At 40.2% G+C, this 23,862-nt stretch overlaps 1 protein-coding gene and 1 non-coding gene across 6 annotated transcripts in view; one reads left to right on the forward strand and one right to left on the reverse strand.

Moving 5' to 3' along the window:
- The window catches only part of LMNTD1 (lamin tail domain containing 1), a 312,243-nt gene that overhangs the window by 246,922 nt on the left and 41,459 nt on the right, over window positions 1–23,862 (reverse strand). The gene's annotated exons all lie outside the window — the stretch shown is intronic.
- Window positions 6,833–6,904, forward strand: TRNAA-AGC (transfer RNA alanine (anticodon AGC)). Its single transcript has one exon. It is a non-coding gene; the product is annotated as a tRNA-Ala (tRNA).

The raw sequence follows: 23,862 nt of genomic DNA on the forward strand, positions 1-23,862 counted from the left end.
AAAATAGAAATGGACAGCAGCAGGAATTCTGATTAGCATGGCATTCATCCTTTAGATATAATAGGCTTTGTGTTTTATCAAAATCCCATTGCAGGTAACAACAGGCATTAAAGTTGGATTTTAGTATTTTCATTATAACCTGATTTATGTCTAACAAGGCCTTATCGTGTCCACACACCACCCTGTCTAACAGGTGACACAGAGGCAAAATCTGGACTGTTCAAATGATGCCACTGAACAGCAACTGGAAATAATTGATCTCTCCCTACTCAGGGTCAACTCAATAAGCTTGGTAAATTAGCTGAACTGGAACTTTCAGGCCTGTCTAATTTATCTTTCTATGTGTACAGACATATTCTCAAACAAGACTTCCAAATTATTAGACAATAATTCTTTTTACAGTAACTCTGTACCTCTGTCCACTTTGCATAAAGATCACCTGTGCTAATTTATGACATTCTTCAAACTCACAAGACTATCCACAGGGTTTCACTAACGACTATCTAAATGTGAGGAATAAAATTTGGTCTTCCTGTTGTTTGACTCTGTGCAATTGTCATAATTCCCTCAGCTCTGATTCAGGTCGTAATTGTTACATTAGGTGAGACTGGAAAGGCATTATCTTGCTGGCTCATTTCTCTTGAGTATTTCAAAGCATTGTCATCATAGCAGGAGCTTTAATGGTAATCAAAGTCCATCTTTAAAGGGCTTGAGTGAACATTTTTAAGAAGCTGAAGATCTTTTTTTCATCCCTTAGAACACTAAAGCATTAGTCACATCCAACCTCACCCAGACCCTAATTTGACAGAGCTCGGCTTATTTTCTGCCAGATTAGATTGTTATTTCTATAATGCAGTTCTCATGAAAGAAATCATTCACATATTTTAAAACTAGATATTGATTTGAAGGTTTTTAATAATCTGCAATTAAGGTGAAGACTTGGCATCCTTGATTGATTTTCTCCATCACCATTTATTAATAGCTGGATATTGAAACTGGACTCAGTAGACTGAATGGTTTTCACTATATGCCATCTGCTGATACTGAACAAGAAGATGTTCTAATTCTGCCCTTCATTTCTGACAATAGATGAGCCTGCTAATCATTTAAGCAAATTAGCTCACTGTGGCTGCCCACAGTGAATCCATGCGAGGGATTTGAAGCCGGAGAACACTGGATTAAATTTCAATTCTACCACTTATTAATTATGTGACCTAGGCAAATTGCCTCCTCTCCCCAAGGCTCATAAAAATGAAGATCATAATTTTACTTCTTAAGTTCTTAGGAGAATAAAATGTTAAATGTTCAGCAGAGTGCCTGGCACTTTTTAAGCATTCAAAAAGTGATGTCATTAAAAAAAAAAGTGATGCTATTATTGTATCATTTCTTGGTGGATTATGATGTCATTAAAAACAAAAGTGATGCTATTATTGTATCATTTCTTGGTGGATTATTTTGTAATAAATGATGGTCACCCTTTACATCTTCCAAAACCATGGTAGAAATTTAACTCTTATATCAATTTGCATCTTTAAAATTAGGGGAAAAAATGTAAACCCCAATTGTCTACGGTATCTTTTGAAATGAGTACTTTTACACGTTGCCAGTGAAAGTGCACGTGGGTATGTTTCTTCTGAAAAGCAGTTTGGCAAAATACGTCATCTATCAAAATTCATCAAATAGTACATTTGAAATATGTGTAGTTTACTATATAGGAACCATACCACAGTAAAGATGTTCACAAAATACATAAATAATTCCAATCCCAAATAAGTCAATAAGTCAGTAAGTAAGTAAGTAAATAAATAAATAAATAAAATCTTAAATATGTTCACGTACTTCAGGCCAATATTTCCCTTCCTAGTAATCTATCCTAAGGCTTTAGTCAAAAAGATGTTCACCGAAGAATTATATATAATACCAAAAGTCAGAGTCAACTTATATATTCACTAGTTATGAATGATGGCTCAAAGATGGGGACAGAAGTTCAACTAAAATTCTAGACATTATATATAAAATAAACATAAGATGACTTGGAAAGGAAGGCAGAAGGAAGACCAGCTCAGGAAGTAAGGAAAGACACTGAAGTGAGTGCCCCAGGCTTTCCTTTTACTGTAGAACACTAAGGTGTGTGTGCCAATGGGCACAGAAAATGCCCCATGAAAAATTCTCTCCAACCAAAGGACTAGGAAAGTATTAGCCAAGCAAGATAGAAAACTTTTAGACAATAACCACCCCTAACCCAACCAGCTTGGCCTGAGGGAGAGAGGTACCTCATTACTGCTCCCCATTTGGTCTCCACCAATACCACTGGTTGGGGGGGTAAGCTTGCTACCACTAAGTGGGTGTGACAGTCCAAATGGCCTGCGGTGACATCACCCCAATGGTGATAGAAAAATATGCAGCCCTACTGCCAGTGCTGTCAGAGCAAAGGCTAAGAGGGGATTACAGATCTGGCTGGGCTGTAATAAGGCACACCCTCTCCCCTGGTGGAGTCAAGACTTTCATTCTAGCCTGACAGTAACAATTCCCCTCCCTCACAATGTCAGTAGAGATCACAGGGGGCACCTGAACTTTGACCTCCACCTGGTGGTAATGAAGCACCCTTTTATCTCTCTATTGTGGTGTCAATATGCAGTGCCACTCCCACTTAGTGGTAACAAGGCATCCTTCCCCCACAGCAGCAATGGTGGAGACCAAATGGGGAGCAGCAATGAGGCACCCCTTGCTCTTGGGCCAGGGTGATGTCACTGGTGGCCTAGTGGGGAGCCTGACTTCTCTACCCACCTATTAGTTACAGGACTACCCCCACCCCAGCCCCCATGGGTGTCAACAGAGGTTGAGTAGGAAATCTAGACTTCTACCACCACCCACTTCCCCACTGGAACTGTGTCAGATAAAGGCTCCTAAACCATAAAATTTAAATAAGATTCAGAGTTTCATAACATAATACTGTAAATGTCTAGAATACAGTTGAATGTCACCTGTCCTACCAAAAAGCAGGAAAACCTTCACTTGAAGGGGAAAAAAACAAGAAACAGATGCCAATGCTGAGATAACACAGATGTTGGGACTATCTGACAAAGATTTTATAGCAGTCATCATAAAAAATATTTCAACAATTATGAGCACGTCTGAAACAAATGAAAACAATAGGGAGTTTCAGTTTTTATAATGATGACATAAATTAAAAACAAATGGCAATTTTAGAACTGAAAAATACTATAACCAAAAGAAGAAAGAAAAACTCAATGGATAAGTTCAACAGGAGAATGGAAAAGACAGAGAAAATTATCAATAAACTTGAAGACAGAATAGGTAACCCAATCTGAGCAACAGAGAGAAAACAGACTGAAAAAAAAAAAAATGGATGGAGCCTGTGGGACTATGACAAAAGATCTAACATTAGTGTTATTGGAGTCCTAGAAGGAGTGGTGAAAAAGGCAGGGCTAAAAAAGCATTTTTAGATAATGGCTGAAATTTCCCCAAATTCGGCACAATGCACACATATTCAAAACACTAAGCAAACTCAAAGAAGTCCATAATAACAACATGGTAAACTTCTGAAAACCAAAAGCAAAGAAAAAATCTTATGAGAAGCAAGAGACAAATGACACCTTACCTACAGGGGAGAAATAATTCAAATGACAGGGAATTCCTCACCAGAAGCTATGAGGGCTTACAGGAAGTGTACAACATTTTTCAGGTGCTGAAAGTAAAGAACCATCAAGCTGGACTTGCATATCCAGCAAAAGTATCCTCCAGTAATGAACTGGAAATCAAGACATTGTAAGAGGAAACAAAATAAAGAGAATTTGTTACCAATAGACTTACTCTAAAACAATGACTAAAGGAAGTATCTGAAACAGAAAGTAAATAATAAAAGAAGGAATCTTGAAACATTAGTGTATACTTTCATGTTGTCTACATTTTCCATGAGTAGGAATATTCTAACCAAAATTTTTTTAAATGCTAACAATAAAACAAGTACCTCTCTTATTTTCCTTTTACTAATTCAGTTAATAGCAAATTAATCTGTCTATTAATATAGTCTATTTTTCTATATATCTATCTTCTATCTCTTTATCTTGGCAATAGGAGCCCCGTGACCAACATTCAATTCTTCATTCATTTCTCATCTCTCACACAGCATCTACAAGGTCATCTGTACCTAGTAAATAAAAAAAAAAAAAAATTGCTGAATTATTAGACAGCTGACTCAGTATATTGAGATTTTAGAGATAGGAATCAATAAATTTGTTTAAGAATAGCATCTCCATATCCTTGACACAAGTCTGGAAATAGATCCAATAGTAGGCCACCTAGAAAACATACTTTGTTCTATTGTATTGAATTTTAAGTGTTTTCATTTGTACAATTTCCCCCAAATGTTAGATTAGAAGGGGAAAAAAATTATTTGGAAGTATAGGTGATCTTTTAACCAACCTCTCTCTTTGTATTAAAGATGCAGTTGAGTTCCAAATATTGCAGATAGTAACTATTATATATAAAGTAGATAAATAACAAGGTCCTACTGAATAGTACAGGGAACTATATTCAACATCTCATAGTAACCTACAATAAAAAAAATGAAAGCGAATAGATGTACTTATATGTATGACTGAAACACTATGCTGTACCCCATAAATTGACACATTGTAAACTGACTATACATCAATTTAAAAAAATTTTAATAAAGATACAGTTGAAGCAATTAAATATTAAAGTAATCTGGGAGAAGGAATAATTAGTTTGAAAATAATCGCTAACATTATTGAGCATTTACTCTATGTCAGGCATGGTTCCAAGCACTTTATGTTCATTACTTTACTAAATCATCCCCACATCCTAAGAGATAAGTACTATTGTTATCCTCCTTTTCTAGATTATTAAACAGAGGCTTACAGAGTTTAAGCAACTCGTCCAAGTTCACAAAGCTAGTATCAGACAAAGATTCAAACCCATGTTTGTTTGATCCCAGAGACTGAACTTTAAACCATAAAACTATATATCTTCAATTTCCCAAGAACACATTGTCTTTGAAAAGACAAAAGTTCAAGCAATTCTCTCCTTCCTGGAATAAAGCTGATTAAAGATTTAGAGAAGTTGACGAGTTACAAAACAAGGAGTAGTTTCTCTTCCTTTTTTGAAAATGAAAAATGAGGTATTTTGGAGAGAGATGCTTTTGCTAAGATTCATTAGTTCGGTGATTTTGGACCAGGAGAGGTAAGCCCACACCATTCCCATCCTTTAAGCCAATTTAGCCAACTTGCTGGGTCACACTGGTCCCTCCTAAAGAGTGACTCCAGGATCTGCATCACAGTTCTGGAACTTCTCAAGACCAGCATCCACTATTCTTTGAGCTCCACTCTCCTGATGCCATCTTGCCTCTCTTATTTTTGGTTCTTGTCAAACTCTTTCTCATTATGGAGATTTTGCTCAGTGACTCAATTGAGATCAAACACACCAGACTGTGTTTTGTCCTCTGGCCTTATATGCTAATACTTTTCATAAATGACACCTCACTTCCCACCTATCTCTGGCCTAGGGACGCCACCTTCACCAAAGTATCTCCCCTCCTCACAAACACACACACACACACACACGCAGAGCAGAGAAGGAGGGTCTGACGAGAGTAAGCAGGCTATGCTGATGGAAGGAAGAAACATGTATTTCCCTCCAATAATATCTTTCCAGGTCACATTGACAGAGAGTTAGCCATTACTTAATAGATAAACATCTTAGATAGAAGAACCTGAGAGAATTTCCCGACCTCTGCAAAGGGCATTCAGGGAAACCATAGAACAAAAAGGGGATTCAGAAATCTGGTAAAATTCTGCATATTTACTTGAGGAAAGAAATCTCTAGGGAAGAAGTCCTTAAACTTCTATGTGTCATTCATTTCAAAGTCTGATCACGTATTTTGCAGAAAGACTAGTCCAAAGGAAGGCAGTCTCGAATCAACAAAACCAAATTAAGACACCAGGGGAAGAAAATGTGACGTGGATGAAACCAGAAGAAATAAAATGTAGGATTTGTTGGCAGTGTTGATTCAACGAAGGAAGAGGAGTAGGAGGAGAGACCAAGAAGGAAGGGAGGGAGGGAGGAAAGAAAATATTCAGCCTGGTGACGAAGACATGAATGCTTTGTTGAAAATATTTCACTTGCTGAAATTCCATTAATTCCATTAATATCTCTAGCAAATTAGAATAACCTTTCTCTTTCTGCTCAATTATTTTCTTCCCACTCTGTGATTCTCACCTCTTCCTTCCAACTTTATTGATCAGGGCTTTCCTTCCCAGTGACATTTACTGTCTATACTTATGGTCTTTGACTCTTCTTGCCTGAACTTAGCAGCTGTGCACTGCCCGGTCACCCCCTCACCCCACGCCCCACAGTCCACCTCCCAGGCTTGGCTGCCCCACTGAGCTTCCTCTAGCATGGTTCACATCGCGCCATTTGCCCTGCTCACAAAAAGTCACCAAGTCCAAATCTGCCCAGCAGATAAGGCCTTCCATGCTTCCAACCTTCCTTATTTTTTCAGTTCTTCACTTCTTATTGATAAAGTTTTGATGGCAAACAAGCATTAATGCCCACTGAGTCCCAATCGCAAACAAGCATCTTGCTACCGGGAAAGCTGTAAAGGAAACAGCAGAGACAGTCCCTCCCCAGAGAAACTCAAAGCCACATGAAGGCAAAAGTAACTTCAGCAATGAACTTAGGGGTTTCACTGAAGATACACTTGCACTTACTCTTACAAGGGATCTGAGGAAGGGCAGGAGCCAAAATGCATAAAGCATTTATGAGGTGACATTAGAAGCATATATGGGGGGGAGGTATAGCTCAGTGGTAGAGCACATGCTTAGCATGCATGAGGTCCTGGGTTCAATCCCCAGTACCTCCTCTAAAAATAAAATAAATTAGTAAAACCTAATTACCCTCCCTGGGAAATAAATAAATTAATTAATTTAAAAAATAGTATAGGTAATACTGCTCGTTAAGCTTTGTACCAAAATTAATGGGGGAATTAAGATCTTCCAAATATATCTTTATTCATTTACAATCTTCTTTTATTCTGATCCATCCAGGGCTGAACAAATTTACCCTCTTCTTTAAGGCGCAGATCTGGGTAGACAAGAAATACGAGATTCTGATCATGTTGAACAAGGTTATTGCTATTATGGAGTTGCCCTGCAATTTCCAAATAAGTTTTCAAAACAATGTGGGCAGGGGGCAGGGGTTGAGGGAGCGGCCCATCTAGCCAAGATTTGCTTGAGCCTTGAGAGAGCTCAGTTCACCAAAGGCCCTGTCAGATCTGTTATTCAACTAGTCAAAGAAATTTACTTTGAGGAACACAGACAGACATTTTTCACAACCACCATTATTTAAAGATGCAAATGCTGTGTGAAATATAGTACTTAAACTCCATTGTGATTTAGCACTACCTATTTCCATAATGAACGTTCCAAAGGATGAATCGATAGATCCTCCAGTAGCACATATGATAGCTTTTAATAATCTCGGAGCTTCTTTAATTATGTGAATTAAATCAAAATTGAAGAGTAAAAATTATAGCTTCTTTCTCCAGAGGGGTAACAGTAAACCACCAAAGAATGTACTCACAGCAAACATATTTTCATTGGTTTTTATAAACCAGACATTGTATCCGATATAAAAATGAATAACTCAAGAAAGGAAGTATGGACTTCGTTTCACATTCAAATGTTGATATATGCTTGTGACATTAAGAAATTGACTATTGGTGTTTTGCACTAATACTGAAATAAAAAAAACACCATGCCAATATAATTTACCCTCTTCCGTAAATATTAGATTCTTCAATTTTGGAGCAAAAGCAAGCAATGAAAGCAAGCAAAAAACAATCTTTGCTTTTTGTTTGTTTGCTTTTTACAGAACTCCAAACTAGCTCAAAAGATTTTTTTTAATTTAAAAATGTTTTTAAAGATTTTAAATTTTTTGTTGTCATACAGGTAAAAACACAGTTGTTTGAACTAAAGTCAAACTCATTTGTGTGTGTAGACACAATCATTATCTTCACTCACGATCTTTATATTTCTTTGTTAAAAGCAGGCATCTTCTACTCTTATAACATGAGTATATTTTAACAACTACCAAAGAAGAGTTGTTCTTATAACTCAGATGGCAATGGGGTCAGATGACTGAATTTCATCCCTCCTACTCCAGATTCTTCTGACAGGTCACTTGCAGTTATGTGGTGTAATTTATAGTCTCCCCTATCTGGATCACTATGACTTTAAAGCATGGATTCATGGGTTTTGCTTTTTGCTTTTCCTGGATGTTTCTAGGCATAACTACAAAGAGCAGCAATGAGGTCACTATGGTTTTAGACACTGATCATATTCTGCTTGCTGCTATCATTATTTTGTTTAAACACAGGCAGACCATGTCTTGTTCATCTTTCCATCCTCCATAGTGCCTAGCTATGCACACTGTAGGTGCTCACTACATATCTATTAGATTGCTGATCACAGAAATGAGTAGTCCCATTCCAGGCAGGCACAGCCCTTCCAGTGATAACAAAGGCAAGGAGTGTGATCTAAACAAAGAGTAGTCTAAATCACCTAAATCCAGAGCCAAGACCCAGTGCATCTGGTGACACCACCACCCAGTCCTGCCTGAGGTTTCTGATGCAATAATGTCCACTGGACGGAAGATTAGCAGCAGGAGTCGTGAGCACACAGCATCCCAGAAATGCTCAACCAGACCTGATGATTTACATATTTATTCAACACCGATTCCACTGCCTCTGTTCTCACTTTTGACTCCAGGCCACGTCCACCTTGGAGTACCACCTTTGAGGCCACCTTGAGCAGCCTGGGCAGTCCCTCAGTGCCACCAGTTGGGTTGCCCCAAGTTGGTTCATACAACCACCTCTATGTATGACTGTGATACTGTAATTTATAAGAAATACATGTTTGGTCTTTGTCCCTGTTTCTGGCACAAAGCTCCTAAAACCCTCGGACTTTCCTATTGCGGTGTCTTCTGTTATGTTAATGAGGTGACTTTTGGAAATCACCTAGGTATGGGCCTGGTTTCCAGTGGAGCCCTGTGATTCCAATAATCACCAGGTGATTAGAAGGCTGGAACTTCTGGTGTCACCCTCAGACCTCCTGGGAGGGGAATGGGGCTGGAAACTGAGTTCAATCTCCAGTGGCCATGGAGTCAGGCAATCACACCTCTGTAACGAAGCCTCCATAAAAACCCAAAAGAAGAGGGCCTGGAGAACTCCCAGGTGGGGAACACGTGGTGGTGCTGGCAGAGTGGCTGGCCCCGAGAAGCTCGTGACCCTGCCACCTCCCCCAGACCCTGCTCTGTGCACCTCTGCTATCTGACTGTTCCTGAGCTGTATCCTTTCATGATAAACTCGTGATCTAGTGTGTAAAATGCTTCTCTGAGTTCTGTGAGCCCCTCTAGCAAATGAACCGCACCTGAGAGGGCTTTGCGGGCACCTCTGACATGTAACCTGTTATGGTCAGAAGCGCAGGTCATAGTGTGGGCTTGAGACCGGTGTCTGAAGTGTGTGGTAGACGATATGAAACCGACCTCTCTGAAGGAAAATACTGAAGCTAAAATTACATAAATATCTAAAGCTTTCCGAATGGCCAAAAACAATAACAGCAACACCACAAATAAAGTTACAAGACAGGCAATAAACAGAAAAAAAATGCTATATATATTTCTAATACTCTGTTAACATGTAATGAGCTCTTTTTTTTAATTTTAACATTGTTTTAATCAAGTAACATAGCTGTTTGAAACAGTAAATTTTAAGACAGTTGAACAGAGCAAAGTGAAGGGCTACTCTATGCAGGATAGCCTCTTTGAATAAATTTCTTACTATGTGGATTTGAATCCCATTGGAAGTTTGGCACTAATAATGAGCTCTTATAAATGGAAAAAAAAAAAAGGCTCTTATAACAAATCAAGAGCTCTTGTCTACAGGAGATAGGCAGAAATGGTAATGGGGAACTCCCAAAAGAATTTAAATAAATATGCAGGGGGGAGGGATAAACTGGGAGTTCAGGATTTGCAGATACAAACTACTATATGCAAAATAGACCAACAACAAGGTCCTACTCTATAATGCAGAGAATTATATTCAATACCTTGTAATAAACTACAATGAAAAAGAATATGAAAAAGAATATAAATGTATAACTGAATCACTATGCCATACACCAGAAACACATTGTAAGCTGACTATACTTCAATTAAAAAAATTAATTAAAACTAAAATGGAATAAATTTTAAAATTTAAAAAAATGTTTAAAAAATATGATTCATTAGAACTTAAGACCTTTCAGAACAGGTAAGAATTTAATAAAATGTTCTATAGAGGCTTAATATTTCTATAAATTGAGTTTTATTCTCCAAACCATTTTGGACTAGTCAAACGAGTCTTGGTATCAGTAACTGAAAAGAGAGGCAGTCCAATTCTTTAACACTAGCATTTGAGGAATGTGCTGAGTAACACCAGGGAATATGGGCCACGTGGATAGACTTAGCAGGGTACTGAGTACCCTGACTCCTGGGGAAATGTCCCAGTTAGGGCACTAGAGGACATATTTTCTAGTCTTCCATTAACTGAGTGGAATAAGGTGTCACGTGGTTGCGGGAAGTGGGGAGAATGCCACCGTCAGATCTTTCAGGACCATCTTATGTGAAGTGTGTGGTGAGAATTCATCTCTGGAAAGCACACAGAGAGCTCTGCCACCAGGCCTTTTAGAACACCCCCAAATCCATTGTCGGTAGCACTTAGGGAATTAATAAATAGTAGAGACTGTTTACCATTCCCTTGATTGCTCTGGGGAAGGATTTATGCTTTTAAGAAAAAGTGAAGAAAAGAACAGAAAAAGGAGGGTGAGAAGGAGAAGAGACCATTGCTGGCATCGTAGGTTTTTTAAAGCTGCTGTATATGGTCTCACTGATGCAAATAAAGTAATTCCAGGCAATGCAGTCTTTCACATAGAGGCCAGCACTGCTGCGCTGAGGTTTCTAGATAATCCTGCAAACGCTAATGAACCATCCACGAGGCAGCAGGTAGACGGAACACTGTGCCATGCATTCCAAACAAGGAATGTAATGTCTAATGAAACTTGGCTAAAATATCCCTACATTACATATTTTATTGGATACAGTATTTATACACATTCTGGTGAAAAACCTCATCTTGCAGCTTTCGACTGACCTTTCCAGATAATCTCTGGCCCCTTTAAACCTGGATTAAAAATTTAATTTGACAATTCAACCAATCTTAGAACTGATGTCATCAAAGACACTATTTTTTTTAATATGGTGGTAGAAAAGGGACACATTCTGTTTTCACTTCAAGCTACATTACAAAACCAAAAATACCCCTCCTCCCTAGCCCAAAGAAAGGGCCCTACACCAAGAACAAACCCATAAAGCATCAAGACAACCAGCCACAAAACTAGCTGATCCGTCTCTGAATCCTCTGCTTACTACCAGTGGAATGTGTCGTGCACTGAGATACATAAATGTACTCCACCAACGTGTTTATGAATTAATGACTTGAGAAATATATATATTTAGACTTCATATGAGTGGGAGTGATTCCAGAGTTTAAAATATGTTATTGAAACATTTGGCTATAAAAAAAAAAAGGAAAATATTTACTATGAGAACATATTTCTCATCATCTTGTGAATACTTTGGTATTAGATAGAAAATCTAAAAATTCCTACTCTCTTTTGCTTTCCTATAAAAACCTTATGATTAGAGTATCTTTTTAAAACAGCAGGAAAAAAAACCTTTCAATATACATATTGCAAAAAATAAAACATCTTGTTATCTATTTTAAAAGATATTGGTGTAATAACACACACATACACACAAAACATCTTTGTCTGTTTCCTAAAATTTATGAAAGAAAAACTCAGGATCTTGAAAACTAATCAACGCACTCATTAAAATTCTAAGTGTACAAATGTTCAGTAGGGAAATATGTTCAAAATAGCTAAAAAGTAGCTTTCTAAGAATGTTGACAATGCAAGATTATTGCAGTATTTGCAAAAGAGAATTGCAACAAAAGAAGACTTGCATATTTAATTCATTAGCTTTAATTCCTCTCTGAATGTCAAGGGGATTCAATTCATTTGCATCAGACTTAGGTGTTAATGCCAGAGAATTTATTAGCCCCTTTCCAGCATTATTTTAGGAGTACTTACTCTTTTTCTTCCTAGATGTTCTAAGATTTTAACCTCATGGGTGCCGGGAAGTTTGAACAGAATTATCACTGTAAAATCACCAATCCTTCGGGCTTGGATTCCTGGGGCAGCTGCATCCAGATTTGTTGTGTGTTGGTCGTCCGGGCATCGGCCCGGGGAATGCTCTTTATTTAGTTAACTAGGTGTGGTGAGCTGCACTAGGTATAGGAATAACAGCCAAGGTATAACAGCCACTGCACTCCAAACATTTACTGTATGAAAGTTTGTGCTTGACTGGCCCAACTATGCTTCTCATAATAGACTGAGAAAAAATTCAGATGGTATATGGTTACAAAAGCACGGTGGCAATTGAAAAATCTGCAGTCTTGCTTTATTCTGAAGATCACTACTCACCTCCCTGACTACCATCTTCTTTCGTCTAAGGAGGACCATTTTGAGATCAAAGTTCTGGGCCTGTAAGATGCATAAGATGCATAATATAGAAAGGCTGCTTTCCTGGTTGTTAATCCTACTATCTCAGGGAGATGATTTCATCACTAATTTTCTGACTCACTCTTTCTCCCTCTAAAGAATTCTACCATCTTGTATCATTAAGTTTTCAGTATGTTGACGTTTTTTCACAGTTTTATTTTACAGATGCACTTTACATTTAAATTTCTGTCATAGCTGCATCCTTTAGTTGCTGGTTGGCATTACAGCGTTTTCTCCAGCGCAGATAAAAAGCACGTGCGTTTCACCAATCCTGAGACTGCTCTTCTTTGAAGTGAGGTCCCATTCGTTCTAGAGGAATTTTAATGGCAAGCCTAATTCCAAAACAAGGATTTAAAGACTTTGCAAATAGCCCATAAGAATCTAGAAAAATATCCTATTCACAGTTACTGCTGCAGATACAGCAATATGGGTATTTATTTCTACCTACTTTCTACGATAAAGGAAACACGAATATAAATTAGCCCTTTGTTTCTTATTAGAAAAACACTAGCTGTCTATAATCAAGGACCATATATTTCAATTTCAACCGGAAAAATCTAAATTTATAACTCCTAAATAAAAGATGCCAGCGATGGCTAACTCCTTTCTTTATTTCTTTAATTTCTTCACATAATTTATTTCTTTAATTTCCTCACATAACTGGCACAATTTCAGACTCGCTAGTTTCTGCCCAGTTTGCTGGAAATGTTCAAAAGCAGCAGTGACATTTCCTTTCTTCATGCAAAGGACTCAGTCCAGGTCTTGTCATCAAATCACTGAATCTGTTTATCCAAATGTATCTGTCCAGATTCTTGTTGCTAAATGCATTTTAATCTAATCCACTCACAGTTCTGACTTATTTTACGTTTGCACATTAGATTATTTTGCTGTGCTGTTAAAAATACGTCTTCAGTAAAATGAAATTGGATGATTTCTAATCTTTTATGCTCAAACTTTCTGTTTCAAAATTCTCCAAGGAAACTGGTATCATTTTCAATGGTAGGGTATTTCACGGCTTACAGGCCTCAAAATCTGGAGTTCTTGCCCTTTTTTGTGCATACGTATATTTTTTTTATTGAAGTACAGTCAGTTTACAATGTTGTGTCAATTTCTGGTGTACAGCGTAATGCTTCAGTCATACATGAACATACATATATTCATTTTCATATTCTTTTTCACTGTAAGTTACAAGATATTGAACATAGTTCCCTGTGCTATACAGTATGAACTTGTTGTTAATCTATTTTATATAAAGTAGTTAGTATCTGCAAATCTCAAACTCCCAATTTATATCCCTTCCCACCCCTTTTCCCCCTGGTAACCATAGTTTGTTTTATATGTCTGTGAGTTTGTTTCTGATTTTTACCTCTTAGAAGAAAACATAAGCAAAACATTATCTGACATAAATCTTAGCAATGTTCTCCTAGGGCAGTCTACCCAGGCAACCGAAATAAAAGCAAAAATAAACAAACGGAGTCCTCTCTTCATCATTTCTGCAGGAGTGACCGAGGCCTCTGACCGTCATGTACACAGGGACGCAGTCAGTACTGGGGTGGGAGAGAGAACAAGTCGTGATGGGCAGAAATGAATTAAGAGAAATACTAGCAGTGTTGTAAGAAGCAGAAACCTTCTAATTCTCTGCTGTTATTAAGCCGAAAATGATAGGAACTAATGAAAGCAGCAAATCTAGGTGCAGCACGAACATGGGGACTCGAAATACAGAAAGGGGAAAACAAGAAGTCCTTCTAATGAGGCTGCAATATGATGACACATCACCATCTGCAAAACAAGCTGAACTTCCCAAGAAACACATGACCGCACTGGTGTTCTCACGGGAAGTTATTTTGGGAAAGAAGGAAAAAAAAAAACTGTCAATATTCTAGCAATAACTGGGGCTCCTGTGTCATGCACTCAGGAGAGTCAACTGAGAGAGCTGAGGTTTTCTCATCTATCTCTTGGGCTGTACCCCCGCAGGCCTGCAAGGCCTGTACTTGCCCAGCTTCACAGTCCAGGAAATAGCCCGGAGTCAGTGACAGAGGCATGAATGGTTTATGGAGAGCAGGAGCTTACATGCCTGAGGCAAGGTCCCCACCATGTGCAGCAGGTGGCTGGCAGGACAGGGCGGCAGTCTCTGCCACCAGGGACGGGGGGAAGTTAGCAGTTATAGGGGGAATTGACCTCAGGTCGGCTCACTGGGTACCAGGGAAACCAAGAGAGGAGCACGCGCCTCACCGCTCCTTTGATAAGAATAATCAATAGCGGAGCCTGGGGCGAGTATGCAGGAAGGTCAACAGGTGAGCAGGTGCAGGTGAGGCAGGCACGGGCGGAGCAGAGGATGTACAGAGAGCAAGAGGACAGCCATCTTGAGGGGCCGGACCGAACACTGTATTAGCTTAAGAAAGTTAACACTTAGATTCACTATCCATGCTTATGTGTTAACTTCACCACGTTGTTATAAAAATACTAATGTATGCGAGATACATGCTCCCAGAGCTACATCAAACTCTTACTGGTGACTATTTCTGAGGGTGGGGAATGGGATGACGGAGGACTTCTACTTTTTAACTTGTATAATTCTGTACTGTTAAGTTTTTGTATGTGTGTATACTTTATGCAGTAAAATGTATACCTGTTTCCTTTGTAATTCATAAACAGAAACTATGATATTCCCTATAGTTTAAAAAAAAAACAAACCCACCTGCGCTGGCCATCCATGCTAAGAATTCATTTAGGCCAAGCTAGACCCTTAGCTTTAGTTATATAGTGAGTTTCTCTCTAGAAGAAATACTTTTAAAGTATTTGCAAAAAAAAAAAAATTAAAAATTAAAAAAATAAAGCACCTGCAATACACTGTTTCTAATGTCACTGCCTTGATGCAATCACTGCCTACCCGGGCATTTGTGATCACAACACAGGGTTTACCAATTTCCCCAAGAGTGCGCCCTGGGCAGGAGCCTTGGGAACTTCTTTCACTTTCCATGCCTGCATTTCCCAGTGGGACACAAGTGACGAAGAACACATGTAGGTGGGCACAGAGCCCACAGGACTCATAATTTACAGCACTCAAGGTACAGGGTGAGCCAGGGATTAAAGTCGCCATAACCAGACACTTCTATCTTGGTATCCCACCTAAATTCTATCACCCCTCAAAAAACAATCATCATATTTTCCATTTTGGTGCCAGGCATACATCTAGTCATTTCATACACATCTCATACACAGTGTCTAAAATGTAATTCATCAGACTCTCATCCTTCACAAAATGTTGCAGATTGGATTCTCCAGATCCTAAAATAGGAAATTGGGCACAGGATGTCACAAGGTGTGTTCTTAGGGTCCATATCTGCACAGATGTTAAGAAAGTAAGACTGGGCAGGGGGAGCAATCGAGCTGCAATGAAGTCCCAACAGAGCCTCACTCAGGCCCCCGGGGAGCTCTGCAGCTAGGATGGATCTGCAAAGCCAAGCTGAAGCAAGGTCAGACATCATTAGTCCCCCTTGCCCACCAGTGTTTAGATGCAGACAGGGGCAGCACCTTGGGTCAAGTGGCTCTTTTCAGCCCCGTGTAGTCATCAGAAGGAGGACACTGAGTTGCGAGAAGCCAGGCATCACACTCCCAGCAGTAAGAGTGAGTGCTTCCATCCTGAAGGATGGATCCGAGCAGTGCCCCACAGGAACCAGCACACCAACTGTGCCAGCCTCTTTCTACAATAAAACGTTGGCACTTGTCGGGATAAACTCTTTAACTGAGACTTGTTCTGTGTGGCTCATTTGTACGCATAAATATTCTCTAGCTCATTTATTAATTCATTCAGTTTCTGAAACTGGTTTGTTTGGCCTCACTGTCGGGCACAAGAACTTGAGTTCCATAAACAGTTTGTTCAGTTTAACAACTGTGTGCTGAGTCCCCACAATATGCAAAGCACTGCTTAGCTCTGGCAATACAAGAATGGATATAGCACAGTGCAGAAGAATGATAATCACGGTGTATTTATTGAGGTTTTGCCATAAGGCAGGCTCTGTGCACCTCATTTAATTTTCTAGCAACTTGGTAAATTAAATTCCATTTTCATCTCCATTTTGCTAGCTTGGGAGACTCAAAATTGGAGGAGTTTAGTAACTTACCCAAGGTCACCCTGCTAATAAGGTGCGGAGCAGGGTTTGAGCTCAGAGTATCTCCAGAATGGGAGCCCCTAGCCCTTCCATGAGGGATATGGTGACACGGGAAGGCAATCTCAGTATAAAGCTAAGGAAGAATGTTAAGCAAGAATGTGCAAGAGAGAGCAGTCCAGCCCGGAGAGCTGGAGAAAACGTCCTGAAGGAAGATCTGGGTGATGATCGGGGTCATCGGAGTGAAGGAGGGTTAAAGAGCATTCGAGGCAGAGAGATTCTACAAACAAAACAAAGAAGTACGGTGGAACTACAAGTAGTTCAAGGTTACTAGAGCATAAAGGTGCAAAGCAGGGTGTGGCAGGAGGTGAAAGGGAGATGGAGACTGGGCTGGTCAAGGTGAGCCTGCTGGGCTGTGCCAAAGAATGTTGGCTTAATCCTAGAGGACAGCAAACCATTCAAGGGTTTAAAATAAGAAACAGGAGGGAGGGTAGAGCTCAGTGGTAGAGGGCATGCTTAGCATGCACAAGGTCCTGGGTTCAATCCCCACTGCCTCCTTTAAAATATATATATATATAAATAAACATAATTACCTGCCCCCTCCAAAAAAAAAAGGATATTTCAAAAAGTAAAAAAAAAAAAAAAAAGGAGCAAGATTAAAAAAATACTAAGGAAGAACAAAGTGGGACTTGTGCTTCAGAAGGCACAAAGTGGAAGACATAGGGTGCACTGCATTTCATGAATCAACTGTGGAGGAACAGCACTGTGATGGCTCGAAACTCAGGAGCCAGGGCAGGGGAAGGGCGGGGCTGACAGTGATGAGGGGAGGCGAGAGGGGAGATGTCTAATTCAGGCTGGCAGGTTATGGGAGATGTACCTATAAATGTCCACTGGGCAGTTCTAGTCCTAAGTGCAGATGAGAGATGGGGGCAGGAGACTTATTAGAATGTAAGTGGTAGTTAAAACTCGCTAAAATGTGGCTGTTTTCTACAGAAGTGCGGAAGATAAGGAGAGTGGTGGACTGAGGACTGCGGCAGAGAGAGTTTACAAAGCAGGACAAAGGGAGGAGGACTGCCCTGTGTCACAGGGAGAGAGACAGCGCTTTGCAGTGATTACTGAACACAAAAATTCCTGTGTCTGATGCACAGGGAGCCCAAACAAGCTGAAACGTCAGTTTGGAGCAGGGAAAGCTTTATTGCAGGTCTGAGCAAGGCGAATGGGCAGCAAGTGCTCAAAAAACCCAAACTCCCTGATGGTTTTTGGGGAAAAGTTTCCATGGGCAAAATTTGGGGTGAGGGGAGAGGGTGTGTGACTGTCTTCTGGTTGGTCGGTGGCAAGGTAGGTGTTCCAGGAATCTTGTGCTCAGCCTGAAGTTATTACCATCCTCCACCTGTGTGGGGGCCTAAGTTCTTGCAGAAGAACTCAAAGGTACTGTTATGTATATTCCTTGAGGAGGAGCCAGGACCCTGCCCCACGGCTGCACTAAAGGTTTCTTGACTGTTCCTCCCTTGTCTACACTCCCTTCCCTTCCCTGATTAGCAACTGTTTGACTCTGCCCTTTGGAACTCAGGGAAGGTCATGGAGGCTGAAGGAAGCCCATTTCCTACAAAAGAGAAATGGGAGGCTGAAAGGATTTGTACCAAGGAGGACCCCACCAGGTCCTGCTCTGTTTCAAGAGTAGTCCCAGTGTCACAGGCAGGGGACAAATCAGATAAGTCAAGTACTAGAAAGTGTCTATGGGGTTCGGCAATATGCCAATCATTGCTGACCTTCCAGGAGCATCTCTTGGAAGTGGAGATGGTAGGAATCCATTACCTTGAGTTGGAAAGGTGAATGGGAAGTAAAGAGATGCAGCTACAAGGTGCTGAAAATTCATTCAAGAAGGTTGAAGGGAAATGAGCACAAGAGAGAGCTACAGGGGACCCAGGGTCAGAGGATTGTAGCTTTTTTTTTTTTTTTTTTTAGTCTTTCCTAGATAACTAATATATGTTAGACACTAGAAAGATAAAAATGACTGAGATCTGGTCTGTGCCTTCAAGGTACCCATAATCTAGTGCAGGAGACAGAAACATGAAAAGCCATAGTAAAATATGATGACCAGTGGTAGTGGTGTGATCAGAAAACAAGGGGAAGAGGGAAGAGAAAACCCTGACGGCTGAGAGTTCAGGAAGGAGGTGAATTAGCCAAAGACCCAACAGACGATCAGCAGAAAATGGAACAGCCATGGAACAGCATGGCAGAGGGTACAATGTGGGCACGTTTGCCGAGGACAATGTTCAGTGTGGCTGAGTACAGGAGAATGGTGGCGGTGAGAGATGACGCTAGAAAGGTAAGGCTGAGTTCAAATTACAGAGGGCTTTGTTTCTTGCATGAAAGAATTTGAACTTTTTTCTGAGTAATGGGGAGCTTACTGAAGGGTTTTTAGCAGACAGACCAAATAATATGAACAACCATGTTTTATAAGCTTCTCTCTTAAGAGAGAAGACAGTGGCTTGGAGGAAGCATCTGAGGTATTAGGAGGACCAGTTATGAGACCGTCGTCTTTAATGCTGGGGGAGTGACTAACACAGCCTGGATGCAAATGAAGAGGAGGGACGGATTTGAAAGAAAATAAGAGACAGAATTCAGAGTATGATTATACTTATGGGGAGTGGGGAGGGAGGAATGGTAAAAGATCATTCCAGATTTCTGAATTGGTGGCTGGATAGATGTCATTGGAATTAACTGAAATGTAGAACTTATATTGATTAAGCTTTAACATTTATAAAATATAATGATTATGATCCTGAAATGTCCATGTGATATCCAAGAGCACAAACATCTAGGTGCCCAGTGCAGTATTATGCATGGGTGGGATTTGCAGGGAGATATTCAACAGATAGTAGTTAAAGAAGGGCAATGAACACAGAGAGAAGAGAAGGCACTAAGGACAGATCCCTGGAGAATCCAAATGTAAGAGGCTGAAGAATTGGGAAGTGTTTGGACCAACCACTGTGGGAAATGGGAGAGAGAAAAGGCCAGGCACAAATATAAAGATCATTAAGTGGCGCTGAGCCTGGTCTACAATGGAAAATTTACTTTTGCAGGGGTTCTATCCACAGTGAAGGAGAGTTAATAAAATGGCCGCACTTAGGCTAACAGACTGCTTATTCTTACTTTTGCCCTTGAAACGGTCAACTAACCTGACTGACCGGTTGCTACTCACAGTTCCAGACTTGTTGTTAAAATAAAGCTATTAATTTTACTGTTTTTGCTTTATTCCAGTCATCAAAAGTAATAATCACACTTGGTTTCTGAGTTGTTCTCCCAGAAGATCAGGGAACTGTAACCTTACAAAATAAGCTAAATACCAAGAAGACCACGCCTTGGGCGCTTACGAGATAAAAAGAGATCAAAAAAGTGACAACCACTAGCCTCTACAGAACTGGTCGCCTGGAGGCATCATGACGCCATTCTGAGTCTTATGACGAGAAAATGATTCTGTTGATTGTTATCGATGCTTTGTTGTTTGAGCCATGGCTGTATAACCACCCTGCCCCATCCCCAAGGTGGGCTCACAGTTTTGAAGGCACCAGCCTGCTGTGAGTCCCTTTGCCCAGCAAAGCAATAAAGCTGCCTCTTTTCTCCTGAACTCCAAGACCTTGTCTCTGAGTTTCAGTTTGGCTCCTCGGGGACAGCGCCAATCTTTCGGCAAAAACGGGGCTGTATAAGTTCATATAGCTATGTTAGGTGAACCAAAAGGAGGGGTGAACTGAACCTTGGTGGGAAGTTTCTGGGCACACCAGCCAGGATGAAGCAATGCCAAGAGATGTGAGGGGACTGGTGAGAAAACGGTTGAGTCTGGAGTGCAATAATGAAGGATGTCAAGGCAGGAGAAATTGAGAATTCCAGGAATCAATATGCAATGCAGCATATGCAATAAAGTAAAATGAAGTATTACTCCACCATATCATCCAGTCTTTTAGCAAACTTAAATCTTTTCCAGCTCAAGAGAAAACAAAATATGTCCTTTTGAGACAAGAGGGAAGGGGGCAGGGCACGACCGTTAAAAGAATGATGCAGCAATTAATACCAAGATGGCAGAAGATTCAACTCCCAGTAGACCTTGAGGCCCAAGATGGTGGGAGATTTGAACTCCAGTGGACCTTGAGCTTCGTTATACACACTGTAATGTACTAGCATGGTGAATGACACACCCACAGGCACCATGACAGTTCCAAGGCTAACAATGAAAGGTCAAAAACAGGGCCATAGCCTAATTCCTGGGAATCCCCACCCCTTCCCCAAAGTAGTTGGAATAATCCTCTCACTTGTTAGCATATGAAAACTAGTAACACCACACCTCAAGGTCGTGCTCTCTCTCTCTCTTGCCTTCTGAGATGACCTGCACTCTGTCTATGGAGTGTGTATCCACTTTTACTTTAAACTGAACCAAACCCCACACCTCTTGGCCTTTCTCTTGCCTTCTGAGATGGCCTACACGCTGTCTATGGAGTGCACACCTCTATAAGTAAGTCTACTTTTACTCAACTATGGCTCACACTTGAATTCTTTCCTGCACAAAGCCAAGGACCCACACCTGGTGGGGCACATCCCAGGGACTCAACTGAGACCTGGGACACGGCCCTCCTTATGCCCCACATCTGTTTTCCTGCATCATCTTGCGAGAAGAGTGATGTTTACAACAAGATAAGAGAGAGGAGAAGTCCATGGCTTCCTAACTGTAAGACAAAAATGAGTCATGTCCCTCTTTATTTCTGATAATTTGGTTGAAGTCTCACAATCTTCTTTGATTTCACAAAAATGAGATATTGATTGGGGTCTGGAGCATCCCAAACTGTAATTTAAAACACTTATTTAGAACCCAGCAACTAATTCTAATAGCTATGTTACAACATGGAAAATGCTTACATTATAATATTGAATTAAAATAGAAGGATATGATGCAGGAAAATGGATGTGGTCCGTGAGGAGGGCCATGTCCCAGGTCTCAGTTGAGTCCCTGGGATGTGCCCCGCCAGGTGTGGGTCCTTGGCTTCGTGCAGGAAAGAATTCAAGTGTGAGCCACAATTGAGTAAAGGTAGATTTATTTAGAGAGATACACACCACATAGAGTGTAAGGCAAGAGAAAGGCAAGGAAAGAGGTGTGGGAGTCAGGTGCTCAGGTTAAAGTAAAAGTAGGCACACACTGCATAGACAGAGTGTGGGCCGTCTCCAAAGAGGAGGGAGCGAAAAGGGCTGCTAGGAATGGTGGTGTCAGTTTTTATGGTTTCAGTAGCTTCACAGGCTTACAGGTGGGACCATTCCAACTGCCCTGGGGAAGGGGCTGAGATTACCAGGAATTGGGTCACTGCCCATTCTCTGGCCTTTTGCGGTTAGCCTTGGGGCTGTCGTGGTGCCTACGGGCATGTTATTGATCACCCGGTTGCAATGAGCATATAATGAAGCTCAATGTCTACTAGAAGTCAAACCTCTTAATCTTCAAGGCCAACTAGGAGGTGAATCTTCCACCATTTTGGTGAATCTTCTACCATTTTGATGTTAAATTGCTGTCATTCCTTGAGTGGCTGTGCCCTGCCTACTTCCATCCTGTCTCAGATAGACAATCGTATGTAAGCTACAGTTGCAACTACATACATCATGTGGAATTGAGATGTGAGTTGTGTAGATAGTGGAAACACAAGGATTCTCCCCCTCTATTTTCTAAAATGCAATTATACTGTTTTTACAGCAAAAGAAAATCCATCTGTGCTTGGCACAGCTAAGAAATAGGTAAAGCATATTCAACAGATATGATTCTATAACCCGGTAGCCCATAAATCTTTTCCACTCTAATGACCCTCAGCTCTGCTGTGTGTTGAAAACCAAACCCCAAAGCTTTTTACTCACTTTTGGAACAGCTAAATCTCTGGAATCTTAAATCCCATGTTCCACTTTCCAACCACAGCTGCCTCTCTTTCTAGCTCTTTCATGCCTTTACCACGATACTTGCTTTTCAGCATCATCCAGAGCTCCAGTTCCTTAGTCTCGCCTTGACATCTCCCGATCCTTGACTCACCAGTTTCATCTAGGATGACTCATATAACTTCTTTTCGTATTCCCCTGACTAAGGTACAAAGCATTGATTTTTTTTTTCTCCCACAGATGTATTATATTGGAAGAGCATCTAATCTTACACACTAAGAGATTAAACCCCAACCAAGAGGCAACTTTGACTGCTACGTATTGCAGGGATTGGCAACTGCCTAAGCCCTGCCCTTTTTCCTTACTAAAAGAATATAGTTTTTTCCAGCAAGACAACGTACACAGCCAAAGATTACATTTCTCAGACTACCTCACAGATGGAGGTAATCAATGAGATATATGCAGTGGTCATCTGGGTAGGTGTCCCAGGAAGGTCTTTAAAGAGAGCTGACTCATCTGGGAGGTTTGCTTCCTTTTGTCCATTCCCCTTTCTTCTCTCTTCATGCCTTTAACTGAGATATGATGGCTGGAATTTCAGCAGCAATTTTACAACCATGAGGAAACCTTTAAAAGGTCTCTGTGCACTACAGACAGTGGGACAATTTGCTGTAACATGGATGGACCTGGAGATTGTCATTCTAAGCGAAGTAAGCCAGAGAAAAAAAGAAAAATACCACATAATATCACTCATATGTGAAATCTAAAAACAGAAAAAAGAAGACACTAATGAACTCATCTACAAAACAGAAACAGACACATAAATATAGTAAACAGTCTTACAGTTAACAGGGGGGTAGGGGGTAGGAAGGGATAAATTGTGAGTTTGAGATTTGCAAATATTAATTACTCTAAAAAAACAAATTTCTTCTGTATAGCACAGGGAACTATATTCAGTATCTTACAGTAACCTATAATGAAAAAGAATATAAAAATGAATATATGTATGTATATGTATGACTGAAATATTATGCTGTACACCAGAAATTGACACATTATAACATTGTAATTTACACACTGTAACTGACTATACTTCAATATAAAATAAATTTAAAAAATAGGCAAGAAAAAAAATAAAGAATAGTGGGATA

The sequence above is a fragment of the Camelus dromedarius genome, chromosome 25, assembly GCF_036321535.1.
Source record: "Camelus dromedarius isolate mCamDro1 chromosome 25, mCamDro1.pat, whole genome shotgun sequence".
Lineage (NCBI taxonomy): Eukaryota > Metazoa > Chordata > Mammalia > Artiodactyla > Camelidae > Camelus > Camelus dromedarius.